The 14,255-nt window shown below is 43.7% G+C and overlaps 1 long non-coding RNA gene across 1 annotated transcript; it reads left to right on the forward strand.

Moving 5' to 3' along the window:
* The first annotated feature begins 8,390 nt into the window (after positions 1 to 8,390).
* Positions 8,391 to 10,196, forward strand: LOC124184416. Its single transcript, XR_006871193.1, has 4 exons — positions 8,391 to 8,618; positions 9,208 to 9,483; positions 9,577 to 9,709; positions 10,093 to 10,196. It is a non-coding gene; the product is annotated as an uncharacterized LOC124184416 (long non-coding RNA).
* The last annotated feature ends 4,059 nt before the right edge of the window (positions 10,197 to 14,255 follow it).

Raw genomic sequence — 14,255 nt, forward strand, 5'->3', positions numbered from 1 at the left:
TTTCGTGAGCGTATTCAACGTACCTGTATACCTACGGACGTACGTATACACACTTATTTATGATATATTTACGCAGAAATTTTCCGTCAGAGTTTCGACGTATCGTAAGGATGACGATGAGACGAGACAATAGGGAGAAGTAAACCGAAAAAACAAATAAATAAAAAATGGAGACGCGTTGCGCTGTAGAAAAGTTAGAAATTTTCAATCTGCGAGGCTTACAAGAAGACGCAGGCGGGTTGCCGAAGCACCTGAGACCTCCGGTATACGCGAGAGACGATGAAGAGCGGCTCTGCAAACGGTTTCTGCTAGATTGTACAAGTTTCGCAAAAATAATCGAGACGCGTTATTATATTACGGAGCAGAGGCGAGGCGCATGAAACCGCCCCGGACGCCGTTTAATTCATCGACTGGTAAACGCGGAAGACTCGTAAGGTACGTAGATCGGGAGACCCGGGGTTGTGTTTGTACTCCAACGCGAGGAGAGGAATAGCGGAGATTTATGCGGGGATTCCAAAGATCCTCAGGGATCTTTTTCAGGGATTACCTCAGGTTTTCAAGATTTCTTCCATTTTAATAGAGCCATTTATTATCGGCCCTATGTGTACGAAATATCATAATACTTGTAGCCTCGTTTTTTTCTTTTTCTTCTTTCTGTTTTGCAGCCTCTATTCCTCATGTCGGTACATAGCTTGGAGAAATATACGTTCCAGCTTGTTGGATATTAATCGATTTTATTGAAACATTAACTGCGGATGTGAAAGTATCGTTTAATGAGGTTCAAATTAATTTACCAATTCATCGTGAAAGATTTTGCTATAAAAGATTTTATTAAAGGTTTGTAGCTACGATTTAAATACACAATTCTTAGCGGTGCGAAAGAGATATATAAATGTCAAACGATCAAACGCCATTCGTGGAAATTAATTATCCTCAGCTAGATATTTAAGTTGATCATATTTTTCGATTACAATTTTTAGGTGAAAAAATTCAGTTTTGAATAAAACATGCCGACGCACGTTTAAGTATTTGAAACCGATGAAGGGGAAGCGAATGGGTCGGTAATATAAAATGGATCGAGTAAGGGTAAAGTGATCGAGATTTTTTTATTTTTACGCTGGGACAAAAGAATTGCGATATTCGCATTCCTCGCTGATCCTTGAACGCGACGTCGGCATCCTGCAGCTGTCATACAGCCGGAGAACGTTGGCGAAAAGAAAAGGGGGAGGGATCGAAAGGACGCGGGGATGCAAATTCAATGCTTTTGCAACGCAGACACAAACGGCCGAGCAAACCTTATAATTCCCGTATTAAAATTGCAAAAAAGGCAAAATGACTAATTTGCGGCTTTTCCCCGAGGCCGAGGCGAGTCTACGTCGAGAGAAAAAACCTCTCTCTCCGTCTCTTTCTCTCTAGGCGGTCTGTCACAGCTGAAATAAAGAGAAGGAGAGGAGAGAGAGAGAGAGAGAATTGGCGAAAAGAGGAAAAAAGCAAAAAAAAAAAAAACAACAACGATGACAAATAAAACGTAGTGAAAGACGGAAGGAGGAAAAGCTTCGAGAATGAAAACTGCCGTTCGCAGCATCCCTATTCACGCATCCGCTGCTGTTGCATGCCATATTAAAACCGAGCAGTGTTTGCGAATTGTTCTTCTCATTGTTCGAGTCGCGGAACGAGACGCGAAGAGGCATCGACGTCATCACGGATCGGGAATCCCGGCTATGTGTTCCTCCCGATCCGCCTGTCTCGACTTTACAAACAATCGGCTGACTGACCCTCGGCAAATAACGAATATACGCGCCGTGCACTGGTAAAAAAATTTGTCTAAACATAATAGCCTAGCATGTCCACCTTATGTTTGTGTTATTTGTTAGATTTCACCTTTTTTTTTTTTTAGTATTCACATTCAAATTGTCAGATCAACATTTGATCGGTAAATTTTACTTTTCTTCACTTGTAGTAATATATTGGTTCTAGTAAAAAATGGTTAAATCAAGCTAAAAGTTTTAGTGAACCTGCTGGGTCCGTGTACGAAATTTCGAACCGTTCGCGAAACAATAGTTCACAAAATCGAACCAACTAAAACAAAAAAACTTATCCAGAACGACAGAGGGAGGCAAATTTTCGTTTCAATTTGGGAAACGAACAATCTCATTGCGGTGCAGAAAAGGGGAAGGAAATTTTTTACGCAAGAATCATTGTGAAAATATTGTGCATATATATTGTAATATTGAGAATCGGACCATGCCCGATTTTAAAAACGTTCGTACTAATTTGATACATCATTTATTTTGAGTTGGGAGTTAACGTTAGAATCAGAAATGTACCAAAGTTCCTAAATACGCGCGGTGTATTATTTCCTTTCGCAATTCCAAATCTCCATCAATTATCGCAAGATCCAATGAATCGCAGAGGGGCTAGATAACGCTGAAAATGGCACACCGGGGTAAAAACTTTGGCGACTAAATTGGCCCAAGTCTAATTACGCGTGCCGTTAACGCGGTGTACTACGAATTGCATGCAGGTATAACATGTATAACGCAATCCTCATTCGGTCGTGGAACGCGAATTGCGTTGCACATTGTAGCAACGCGTGGGAATATCTGCACAATACGTATATCACCGTGTACATTTGCGAGGTGCACGCAGGTAGGATACCTAATTGCAGGTGACTGCGCGCCATTTCGCATCGGCGTAAAAGTAATAATTTATCAATCGCGTTAGAAGTGGGTGATATAGCTATGCGACAAAATCCATTGGAGTTTCGTAACATTGGGATAAGTTTCGCGGGTCCAGATGTTGGGATTATACCTCACGCGGTGCCGGGTTATTGCACAGGTAAATACCTGAGGCGGTTATAATAAATCTGAGGTTAATTGCCGCGAGTTAAATTTGCGACAGTCAATTACCAGCTGTGAAAACTAAAAACCGGCAGCGTTACGACATTGGCGTGTAAACGCTATCCGACACAGACACGTTCTCAACCCACGCGGGAGATTTCAATTCTCAAGGAAATCCGCGAAGCCTTGTATGTATACCTACCGTATGTAATACGTACAACGTATAACGTATAACGTATTGTGTAGGTTTTAGTATAGCTTACGCTGCATGGATGCGGGGATTTGCAAAATCGAAGCAAATACTCGACGCGGCGGCGTTCATTCTTGTATTACGAGAGGAGGGTTTGCGTCTATGGGTATGCGTGTTTCGTACACATGCATACGTACTTACGAATGCACGGGGCGTCGTGTGCCGCACCTACACGCATGCGTACGTAAATACGTATATACCTACCCGGCGTTTCGCGAGCCGGGGTTTTAAGGTACCTACCGGCAACAATTGGGTGAATGCCGGATCGACAAAGTCCCCGGAAAATTATTATCCCCCCATTTTGACGCTGAGGAATACGCGTGGCGGCGAGGCAATTGGCAAACTTTTCATATAACGTACGTTATACGTACCTACACATACGTATCGTACCGTATACTGTGTATAATAAACGAACCGCAGGTATGCCGGTATAATTTTTAGTTAGGTCATGTTTTTCATTTTTCGGTGTGATTATTTTTTCCTTTCCTTTCCTTGCTTTTTTTTTTTTAATTTTTTTTATTTTTTTTGTTGTTGTTGTTGTTCTTCTCGTTTCGCAAAAGGCTTTCTCCTCCCGCCCCCCCCCCCCCTCACCCCACTACGCAACTCCCGCTTGAAATACGACCTTTGATAAATCCTATTGTATACGCAATGTTCAGAAATTCTTTACCTTGTCGGACAAAGAGGGAAACTACGCCCGGGACGCCTGGGCGGTTCTGGATTGCCGTAGTTATATTCTTATATTCCCCGGGAGAGAGTTTTCTCTTTCCCGTGTGGCTTGGAATAAAACGCTCGCGAGAGGAGAACGAAGGAACTAAATTTTCCATTATCTCACCGAGTGGGTATCTATTTCACATGTATAAACAACAACTTGCCGGATATTATTTATTATTTATCATCAGCTGGCTTAATACATTATTATATCTAACAACTACACCGCACCATGAAGCAATTCCGCTAATGTACCGCGTGCGACAAATGGATGCAAGTATAATAATGCAAAATTGGAACACGTGTCAAAGAGTTGGCCACTAATCGAATTTTCATTTATATCATGTATATCCACCTCGTAATGTCACTGGGAGAGAAATTTTATTTCGTTATACAGTCATTAGGAAAATGTAGTACGGAATATAATCATTCGTGTCAATGATCAAATTTTCTGCTCACCGTAACGTCAACATCTGTTCGTCTAGTTAACTCCATTTTTCTACGTCACTCAGGGTTTTGACATGACTGGAATTATTTTTTCTATGCAATATTCACAATAAATTAACCACATTGTATACTGAATATTCTGATTACAGGAAGAAAACTTGCACTCATTTTGTAACATTTTGTACTTTCAGTTTTTTCGATAAAGAAATTAAAAATCCGTTGAAAATTTCAGGTATTCCCGATTTTTCAGGAGTGTGGCCACCCCGAAGACCATCGAGTAAAAACGACAACTGTAAGTTATTCTCACGCGGTAGCGATTCGCTCGTACAATTGCGAGATCTTATTTCTGCGGATCACGATTGGTTCTTGAGGTAAAAAATAAAAGAACAATCGGGCAGTAACTCGACGACGAACGTCGTCGTCCCTTCGCGTCGCCAGCAGACATCTCGTCGGCATTCGGTATCTCAAAAGGAAGGAAGGAAGGAAGGAAGGAAGGAAGGAAGGAAAGCGGGGGCAGGCGGGCAGGAAGTGCCGAGTTTTAGTCCGATGCAGCAGCGTGCCTCTGTTTGATATTCAATTCGCGATCCGCGAAGAGGTATGTAATACGTGCTTCGTGGACACGGACTAAATCGATATATCGAGAATCCCAATATCGCCCCCCCCCCCACCCACCCCCCTTCCCCCTTCCTCCCTGTGTTCCTCCCCACAAGATCGCACGTCGTGTATGTCCTACGCCGTAATTGCAGCCCTACGCCTCCCATACGCCTATCCATGGGGGATGATTCCCGGTCTCCGGGTCGGGAAGTTAACCGAACGACATCGTTTCAACCCTCAATGTATGCCCCGAATTGTAAGACGTGAGGAGACGCCAGAATTTGTATCTGGATTTTTGAAATTCGGATGATAGATTATCGACTCAGGCAGAAAAGCTCAGGAGCAAAATCGTTCGTAAAAGTCGATGGTAGGAAATTGGAGGGATTACGAACTGTTGACGGGAATTTCGGGGGTCAGGGTGAAAAGCTGTAATTGTCGCACAGTAGAAGAGGTAAGGTATTGAATTTTTTTACAATAATGCAAAAGTTTAATTCACAGAATTTCGGAATGTAGAAAGACGGTGTATAAAAAAGACTGTGCGTAAAGGTCAGAATAAAGAGAGCCTGAATACATAATGTCGATATAAAAATAGAAGAACGTGAAAATTCTCGAGAGTCTGATTGTACTGACTTTTCTATTTTTCGACTTCGTCTTTCCGAATAAAAAAAATTTCAATTCCAAATTCGACTCCTTAACTTTCCAACTTTACATATCCATCTATAAATTCGATGATTCAAACGTGAACGCATAGTTGAAAATTGTAAATCCGAAATTTCGATAGAACCTGACTCATTTTCTATGAATGTGGAATTTCCCCTGATCAAATTTCACCGAATCCGCAGTTTTGTATCAGTTTGGTGCATGGTTGCACAACACCAATGCAACCAAGAAGCCAATCAACCGAACGTCCTTGCCTCATTTTTCCCACGGAAGTCGAATCGATGATAAAGAAGAAAAAAAAAAAAAACAAATCGAAAAGACACCACGGGCTTTGGGCGGAAATACCAGGGTGACATTACGGTCACCCCGAAGGCAGTAACAGGTGTCCACGATGTTGGCCAAAGTGAGTGGAGGTCCGGAGTTCTTGGACGCAAAGGTAGGCAGTATAGAAGCAAGTCACGTGTGGTAACCATCGGATACCATGTCTCGGCTTCATAATTAAACGGTTTTGATAACATCGATGGTCCCGCATGCATATGGATGCATATAAGCAACACGGCGCGGGGATCCCGCAGGGTTCGATTCCCCGATCCGAGCTGTAGATCCAGACTCGAATGAGGAGCAGGAGACGCTCTTTTCCTCCTTCTCCTCCTCCTCCTCCTCGGTATTCTCCTCATCACCGCGGCCTATACCTCCAGACTGTTTCTGTAGGTGCGCCACACAATGGGGTCACAGATTTAACGGCGGCATCTGGTAAAGAATTCCAGGGCGCTGTGCAGGTAAGCGAAGGAAAGAATTTCCGAGTGCTCGTAATTCCCGGAGGTCTCTGGGGTGCTTCGGCGTACTGCAACGCCTCGGAGTCGTGCAGGGGCGCGAATTCTGCGGACCCTTGAGCCGGGTTCCGGACCTTTCGAATCGTCCCTCTTTTCCCGAAGAATCAAAGCTCGGTGATTTTCCCGGGCAATTTGGAGGGTCAGACGTTCGGGTGTCTCGTAGGCGTGATTCGTTGCAGTTGTCTCGACTTCGAGCGGGCCAAATTGTATCTTAGATTGAGCTTTTTCATCAGTACACAAGAAAATTCCCCACACCACGAAGAGGATTTACGACTTTATCACGGTCGACGGTCTCGAGCCGCGGAAGCCAATTTGGCCGATCGGTTTATCCCGCGCTTCTCCGTCGCTCGCCTCGCCCTTCGAATAAGGGAAACAAGCTCCCGGTGTTAAGCTTGCAGCGTTACGCAAAGTCAAAGTGCCGACACCCGATTCTGATTAAAAGTCCGGATCGTCCTCCCGACCCCGGCTGGTCAGCCGTAATAAGCGATTCCTCCGGCGAGCTGCCTGTGCAAAAACCTCGGCTCCGGCAGTTGAACATTTAAACCGGCCCGGCGTTGTACGTTATAATTTCCCTTTTTACATTCCATCTAAATTTCCACCGGGCCACATTTTTTATGGAATTCCCACGAGGCAGATGTACTTTAGTGGCGAGGCCCGCCCCATCGCGTAGGTATAATAACATATCTGTCCACCTTACACCTCCCGCACTTTGTCACTGAGTCGTGTAATTAAATCCGCACCAATCCTGCCCTCCGAACCCCCCGAGATATGGGCTTTTTATATTTCTTTGCCATTCTTATCACGTACCCGGTATACCTACACTTCTAGTCGAGTCTCTGCCGGGGGTTGAGAATGGCGACCGTTCACAGCCTGAGTCGAAAGATGGATATGAATCTTCTCGAAACCAATTCCAATCAGTCGTTTCATCGGAGGTTCCGTATCGACCGTACTTGCGATAGAATTCGACCTATGCGAAATGCATAATCCACTCACGATGATTTGATGGATCCCAAATTAGCGCGAGATCCTAATATGTTCAGGTACTTATTGAAATCCTTGAAAGCTCAAACCTCTAGGTCCTCGTGTATGAATGTTTAATTGGGTACGGAATGTTCCGTGTATCTAGAAGAACAGACGACGAGGTAGTCCCTCAATTACCTAATGGAGCCTCTGGTGCTCAGCCACGCAACACGAGGCTTCGGTCGCAATGGCCGCCACAGTTCCCGGATGAATTGACACTGTGGCAAAACATCTCGACGGACAATTTTGATTCTGACATTGATGTGTTTTTACGGAGAGTCGAGATACCGCTGTGGATTATGGACCATCTGCAATACTGACCCCGATAAAAACCGGAACGAAGTCGAGTCTCGGTCATGATGACGATTTTCCAAGTGTCACTGATTCGCCGACTGCAGCTACTTTTCCTCAGCAATGCGAAACAGCTAAAGGGGCTCGCTTTTGCTCAACTATTTCCAGCTCCGCTTTGTTCCCGATGAGGACAATGGAAAAGCATACGGCCAGAGAAGCGACCAAAGGGAAAAGTCTCGTCACAGAGAACGTGCAAAGTTTCCTCCAGCCGCATTTGTGTACCACAGATACAGACCTACAGTTTGGGTCAGAGACTGCGATCAATTCGCGCGTTTCGGGTCCTGGGTGTAGGACTAGAATCCACTGTGGCTAATTTACCCGTACAGTTAAAACCCCTCCTGCACAACATTGTCCAGCCTTGCAAAACAGGCCAGGAGCTCGCAAAGACCTCTACTCTCATCTCTCGCTTTGTTATGATTTCCATGATTTAAATGTAACGCAATAAAGCTAATGGACGAGGTTCCGCTCCTCTCTCACACTCCGTAAAACCGTCACTCGACCGCCAATTCTGGTTTCGACATGCGTTATGGGTTGCCAGCCAAGTATGGGGGGAAGAGAATGCCGGACGAATCCACGTCAAGTGTCATCAACCAAAAGGTACAACGTTGCGTTCGTTTTAAAGCCCCCAATTCACGGTTTGTCATACGATGAACGTTACGAGTCCAATGATTCAATTTTTAAATGACCTCACCGAAGAGTGACTCCAACATTGAGCCTAGGATGGAAATGCGACCAGCTGGTAATGCACCGCAGTACCGCATTCCGTGCCTAACGGATCCTATTCCGGATCACAAAAGAGTCGAAGAGCAGCAACGACGCGACGCCCGGAGCTGCGTAACGGGCTTTTTATCTCCGGGATGACTCGAGGAGCAGCTGAATAACCGTTAGAGTCGGTCTAATTGCCCCGGACGTAAGGTAGGCGAGACACGTGCGAGGCTTTTCTATGGGTACCAGGCGATTAAATAAAACTTTGCTTCGTCCTAATCGACCCGCCGTCTCTCATTCCAAGAGGGCGACGTTCTTCCTGAGCCACCTCCGCAGCTCCCACGCATTCGCGGAGCTCGAACCGCGTGCCGTCGCGTTGATAGTCGCCTGCTACCTCACTCTCCCTCTCTCTCTCTCTCTCTCTCTCTCTCCCCCCCCTCTCATCCCCGGAGAGTAATCAAGAGGATAAATAAAAAGGAGAGCTTGAAATTTCACCAGCGGACACGTTTGACCTTGTTTTTTCGCCCTTTCTCCGCAACGTGACCCTCAGTTAAAGCCCTGACGGACGGATGATCCAGAAAAATGTCACCCCATTCAGCAACGCTCGGTATTCTCGTCGCTCTAATCGCAACATTCGTTTTTAATATCCTTTATGGTTCACCTTCGTTAGAGAGGATCATCGGATAACGATGCTTTCGGAATCCACGAGGGCTTAAAATCCTCTTGGCATTTGTTTTTTTTTTTTGTTCAAGCATTTCGGGACCGAGATTGTAATAAATACGACGGTGTCCTTCCGCAGCCGACTATCGACTGCAGGCCGTCTTGAGCAGGGAACGAAGTCGAAGCTGAATAGAAAAAGTAGAGCAGTGGTGGAATGACGTGACTTGGGAGCGTCAATAATCGAAGTGGAGCAGCTGCAGGTGCCGGCATAGCCACTCGAGTGCATATGCAACGTGTCGAGGGTTCGGCGCTGCGATGGAAATCCCAGAGAAGTCAGGAATAACCATCGGAACACCTTGGCGGAATTAAGTCCAGGTCCTGCGCCTGGTTTTCCGGGTGGTATAAGAACCAGGAAGTAGGTATTATACCGAACAGTTAACAGGTGGGATGTGCACGAACGGAGTAAATAGACGGCGTTACTGGAGATAATCGTACCTCTTTCACTCAGCTGGCGTTTCGTTCGATCCGCACCTGCGATCCGAGGAAAAGAAGACCATTGCTGGGCAAGTTCGACAACCGGCTACATCGTCAATTTCTCTTTTGGCAAGAATGGAGTGTACATAATTTATTGCAATTTTCTGGTAACATTTTATACATATATTCGAGTAACTGTCGTGATTGTTTGAAAGTATTTCCTTGGAAAATATGGATGATGTCAGAGGTCTCCGTCAGACGTAGCTGTTCGTGTACATTCTGGAGGCCAACAGTTTTCATCTGAAATTAATAGAGTTTCAAATTTACTTTGATGACGTGTTTGTCTTCTATGTGAACCTAATTTGACCCAAAAAAATTAAACACTGCATTTTTTAGAGGTGTTTGAACAAAAGAGCATAATTTTTTGCCATTCTTTGAAAACTTTTTTTTCCAATAAAAAAAACAGTTTAAACAATGATATTATTTGAAATTTAGGTTGATATAGAAGAAAGACACGACCTTGAAGTAAATTTGTAACTATTGATTTCAGATGAAAACTATGGCCTCCGGTGTGATGGTGACCTCCGATGGGTGGCAGCTGATACCTTCTATATTTTCCAAGAAGATACTTCGAAAAATGACAATATTCATTTGAATATATGTATAAGATTTGACTTCAAAGTTTCGATAAATTATGCACATTTCTTTCTTGCCAAGAATAAAATTCGTAAAAATCACTCAAAGAAACGTAGTCCTAAACCTATTTCCCCCCTTAAGTTACCTCACGGAGGCTTTATTTTCCCGACGAGCGACGTGTATAATCACGAATTCTTGTTACCAAAATGAACTCGGCACAAGAGACACTTAGTCGCTCTCTAAAGCGACTGCTCCTCTGGCTTGTTCTTCGCCCTTAATTGCGCGCAATTTCCTTCTATGTGATTCGTTTAACGACGCGTATAATATAACTTCGCCTCGATTTAGGAGAACGAAACGTGTTAGGTACGACTTTCGAGGATTTTCGTTTCAACGATCTTGCGACTTCTCGAATATACGATTATGCCAGGGTTTTAAAATCACACGGATTTTCACTCGTCAGCGATTGAGATGATCGCAGGGAGAAGAACGATCCGATCAATGATTCCGCACATCATTTTCAACGATTCAAACTAACGACGCCACGGAGTGAATATCGCAGGCTGCTCTACGGGGCCAATCAGTTCTGAGATAATAAATACGCGTGGAAACGATCGATCCGCGCTTTTCCACCGACTTTTCATCTGCCGGTGTCAGTTTGTCGCAATTATCATTACAGCAGCCGAGTGCAGATCGTAACGCGAAAGCTGCGAATGAGGTTCAGGTGGACGGGCATTGCAGATGTGTATTGATTGCAGTTTGCAATTGCACCATGCTGCATCCACAGCTCGGGGAGTGGTACAGTCGTCAAAGTTTTCCTTTGCGGGCAAATTAATTGCAATCCTCCCTGTTTTATTTACCCATGTCAGACGTATTTATTTGCACCCTGGGGTATAACCTATACTTTGTAATGCAATGTACGACACGCATACCTTCGTTCCTACAACGTTTACGAATATGAAAACCTGTAGCCGAGCAATGACGAAATTAATTAGCGATTTATATATTTACTGCGGTGATGGGAATTTTAATTACATCGGAAATCACGCGAAGAATATATCGAATTGAATCGAATCGAATTTATTGACCAAAATACAAGACCAATACAAGGGTGGAAATATAAGAAGATAGTAGAGAAAAATATGCACAAAAGTGGTAAAAATATTTCTAACAAAAAATTGTTAATAGAAAAATAAGCTCAACATTGAAAATTTAGAAAATATAGGTACGTATATTTTTTACGGAAATGAGCACGTTTTTGCTACGCATCTCTGTACGATTAGCGCTCCGCAACACAGAGGATTAATCCAAGGTTCTCTGTATCGGAGGTAAAGTTTCGGTTAAGTACCGTCGCGACGCGCAATTTTCTGTACTTTGACGCGTCGTTGTTCTCGTGGAAAATCCACTTACACTGCAGCCGTACGGTCAGGCGGCGTAATTCAACGTTATAAAATCAGCTCGTCGACCGCGGCTCGGAGATAAACCCGGAGATTCTGCGCCGATGACGCGAAAAGCGCGAATGGTGTGATCGCGTGCAAAACGTCGACGTGGAAACGAAAAAGCAGCTACTTTGCAAATTCAATTTTATATCATTTTTTTCGCGTTACGCGGTATAAGATTTTCAACGCGTGAAAATCACAATTTTCACTATTCCATACAAATCTCAGATGACTCACATTATTATTAGAATTGAAACGGAATTCTGGAAAAATTTGAAAAACTTTCTACGTTCTTCATCAAAGGTTTAAAAACTAAGATTCATTTTCGTACTCATCCCACTGTTTAAATTAATTTCTTTAAAAATTTTGTAATCCTTGATTAAAAACGTCGACTTACACGCGATTGAGTAATTATACCTATATGTATGTATAATGGCATCGTAATAATGTAAGCTTTTTTGCAAAACTTAGTCCCTGATTCTGGCCGGTGATATCCCGTATCCCAGATTTGTAATCGTGATAAAAGCCATTGTTCGAAAAAATGTCAATACGTAATGCGAAATCCTCGCATATTTTTTCGCCAAACGGTTCAGAATTTTTCCATCCATTTCTGACCCTCGTCTTTTTTACGAGATATGAATCAGGGTAAGTCGCGAACAAATCCACGTGGCAGGTATTGTGCACACGTACGATGTACATTGTATACCCGAAACCGTCCATTATTACTGTCGAAAATAAGGCGAACAAAAGTAAACGTTTCCTATTTTCCCGAATGAAATTCGCGTAGGTTCGGAATTATTCTGAAGTTATGCCGCAGTATTTCGTTTAATAATTTATACACGCGGGATGAAACGATTCATGAGATTGCGAATTGAGAATTTGCCATTTCTGTAATAAAATTTCTTTCATCCAGAGCTTTTTGAACTTTTTCCGGGACTCTTGCAGATGGACGTACAGTTTCCCTCGCAGCCTTTAGAATATCCGCCCGAAGACTCGATTCGCGAAACGTGTCCAGATACAAATCTACATAATATATATATATTGTATCTCTTCTTGCGCCAAGGTTCGTATCGTTGAAGATATTTTTCAATTCAAAAGTAGTCGAAGAATACCGCACCCACGCTCACAGTAAGAAAGAGATCAGCGGAATGATATCGCAATTCAGAAGGTTGAGACTGATGTTTGGACTATCCTCGGGTGAATGAAATGTTTTTTTTTTTTTTTTATTTTTTTTATGGAAACGGTGTACGTATAAAATATAAAACGAAGTTCGTGAATAGCCTTGCTAAAACAGAAGGTTACAGAATGTGTTTAGGAGCAGAAGCGTCTTTTCACATACTTCATGTGATCTGAACCACAGACTGTTTGCGAAGAATTATAAATAATTAGGCGTAATTTTTTCTGATTACGATACCGACATTTTTTCTTCATGCAAAACAAAATGTTCAGACTTTGAACAGCGAAAGAATCCAGTCATTTATTTTTACGCTAAAACAGCTTTACGACACACGTATTTCATAAAGGTCCAGAGAAAATCGGTAGAACAAAGGTGACCTCATCGAAGGGGTTAGCGTGTCGAGAAGCCGGTATTTCGCGAGAGAGAGAGAGAGAGAGAGAGAGAGATGCGAAGTTCACTCGAGCTTGCGGAAAAATCCGCGATAGTCGGCTGCGGCGAGTTAAAGCTGGCTCGCTTTAGCGGCTTTGACCAGCGGCAGTAAGGCGTAACAAAATATCCCCGTAAGTACACACGCCATGCACGCCACTCTAGGTACCAGAAATACACCATACGCGAATCCTGTTACAGCTCAGCAGTCACGCCGGCTAAATAAAGCCGGTAGGAATCGATGTTTCGGAAAATTGTGTTGAGTTTTTGCTGCCATATTTTTGAGTCAAGTTTTTCGGATATCTTGTTCAATTTCAGGCTGCTTTTCTATTTCTTTTAAACTCTTTGCTTGTTTTCGGTCGTGCAAGCTCAGTCGGGAATGAAAAGCGATAACCGTTTCGGTTGATTCCTTTTTCGTTTTTTTTTTTTTGTTTCTTTTTTGCGAAAAAATGAGGAAAATATGCTTGAATATCGTACGTACGGAAACGTTTATTCAAATTGCGACGTGCTCGAAGCGAGTGAGCGGGCGAGCACCTGTTTACGAAAGGAAAATTAATGATTAAGCGAGCGAAGGACGTGCGGAATTCCCCGGGGACAACTTAGTAAATGTCAGGAAGGATATGGCGTATATACCTCAGCCTATAATACTAACGGCCGGGGTGTATGTAATACCCTTATAGAGGCGAAAGCGGCGTCGGGTCTCTCTCATTGGTCGCAAATTAATCAGTATGACAAACGAGAGTAGCGACGAACCCGTCCTTCGCAGACCGCCGACTCTCCTTCTTCTCGCGACGTTACGTGACGGGTTCTGTCTTACATCCGAATGTCAGCTTAATTACATTCCGTAGCTGGGTTTCACCGATGTTTACTGCTCGTTATATTCCTCGTCGGCGAGTTATGGACGAGGTCTTGTTCGAATTGAGGAGGACGGGTTACTCGCTTATCCTGCGGGCAATAAACGATCCGTCAACGATAAATCGGGGAAAACCAGAGAGGGAGAAAAAGTCGACTCGTTTCGTACTCGCGAATTTCACCCCC

Source organism: Neodiprion fabricii, chromosome 6 (genome assembly GCF_021155785.1).
Source record: "Neodiprion fabricii isolate iyNeoFabr1 chromosome 6, iyNeoFabr1.1, whole genome shotgun sequence".
NCBI classification, from domain to species: Eukaryota; Metazoa; Arthropoda; class Insecta; order Hymenoptera; family Diprionidae; genus Neodiprion; species Neodiprion fabricii.